Here is a 2,147-nt window from a genome sequence, read left to right on the forward strand (position 1 = left end):
TGCAGCCTCCTTGCTCACCCATAATAAAATTGTATATACGTGAAACGCTTGGCTTCTTCCATACCCATTCCTACGCAGAGACATCCAACGGCGCCAGCTTCTCTTCTCTATACTCTGCTATCTCAAACGTCACGATCAGTTCCTGGCCCCCTGCTTATAACATTGATGAGCTTACCCGCGGCCTTTGCGAGATCCCTTTTTGAAAACTGAAAGGCCTATCCTCTGATTAGCTGGTTTGTGGCGACGCCCACAGGAACTGATCGTGACGGTTGAGATAGCAGAGTACAGACAAGAGGCGGTTTGCTGTCGCCGTTGGCTGTCTCTGCGTAGGAGAATGTTCCATACCACCCTCTTGAGGAAAATCAATGGTCCCTCTTTCCCACCCCCTCGGAAAGTTGTGAAGCTGGCCATTGTGGTCCCTCTCGTCCAAGATTGTCGCTCGGAATTAACTGTCCCCATCTTCCACCCCCAAAAGTTTATGTAAAATGTATGGTCCCCCTTCACAGTCCCGATTCTCTGAAAGAAATCGGGACCTCTGTCCTATTCCCTAACGTTTATGTGAAATGGATTGCTTTGTGCAAATCCATTTGTTTGATATACTAAAGATCGTGACTTTTAGGGCACAACACCTATGGTACTTTTGGTCTTCGCATGTAAGGCCACAGCAAGTAAATTCTATGGATGATATTCTCTGCAAACTGCACAAATTGTGAGGTAGGGCGAAAAAAAACAAGCCATGGAATAATGAGCACGTGGATGTCATCCTTAGAATTTATAATTACTTGCTGTGGCCTTACACTGATAAACATAGTCTACGATTGCCTATGCTAGCTACAACGCCTTTGATTGATCCAAACAAAATGTTTCTTTTGTGAGACGGTGGATAGTCGACTTGTGAGACGGTCCCCGGTAGTCAGTACTGAGCGATCCAAACAAAATGTTTCTTTTGAGAGACGGTGGATAGTCGACTTGTGAGACGGTCCCCGGTAGTCAGTATTGACTACTGAGCGATCCAAACAGAATGTTTCTTTTGAGAGACGGTGGATAGTCGACTTGTGAGACGGTCCCCGGTAGTCAGTACTGAGCGATCCAAACAAAATGTTTCTTTTGAGAGACGGTGGATAGTCGACTTGTGAGACGGTCCCCGGTAGTCAGTACTGACTACTGAGCGATCCAAACAAAATGTTTCTTTTGAGAGACGGTGGATAGTCGACTTGTGAGACGGTCCCCGGTAGTCAGTACTGACTACTGAGCGATCCAAACAAAATGTTTCTTTTGAGAGACGGTGGATACGACTTGTGAGACGGTCCCCGGCAGTGAAAGCAGGTGGTAATGGGGCCAATAAATGTGTCTGAAGAAAGACAAGCACACGTAAGCTACAACACTACAGCACGCTTCATATAACACACCCCAAGTACAAGAGGTAAATATGTCATTGGGCATTGGGAGGGGGGGCAGCATGTGTAGACATGTGTAGTGATTAAATAAAAAAAGTGCACGGATGAAAGGATGTTCACTTTATGATACTCGGGGCAACATAAATAAGATATCTTTTAAATCTACAAATTGCGCCGTTGTGCGCCATAATTTCATTTTAAAAATCGCAGTACCAAGCACCGCCCTAAACATGCTTTAATCTCGATGTATGGTGACGAAATGAAAAAAAAGGATCTTCACTGATAAAAGGATGTTCACTTACGCAACATAGGTAGAATATCATAAAATCTATTTTTAAAATGATATGTGGAAAATGGCGCATAGCAGCGCTATAAACTTTGCGCTGCTATGCGCCATTTTACACGCATTTCATTTTAAAAATCGCAATGCCAAGCACCGTCCTTAAACATACTATGGCCTCGTTGTATAGTGAATAAGTCGTAAAAGGATTTGTACTGATAAAAAGATGTTCCTTATGATACTAGGCGAAAGATGGGCAAGATACTTTGTACAATGTACCATAAAATCTATAAATTGCGCCCATGTGTGCCAACTTGCACATTTTATTTAAAACATCGCAATTTCAAGCACCATGTTGTAAACGCCCGGTGCTTTTTTTTGTTCAATAAATCAGTAAAGCAGTGACGTCACTTTCAAACAATTGTTTATTCAAGGTCAGATTCTGACCTTTGCTCAGTAGACGCGAGCAA

The sequence above is a fragment of the Branchiostoma floridae genome, chromosome 17 (genome assembly GCF_000003815.2).
Source record: "Branchiostoma floridae strain S238N-H82 chromosome 17, Bfl_VNyyK, whole genome shotgun sequence".
NCBI lineage: Eukaryota > Metazoa > Chordata > Leptocardii > Amphioxiformes > Branchiostomatidae > Branchiostoma > Branchiostoma floridae.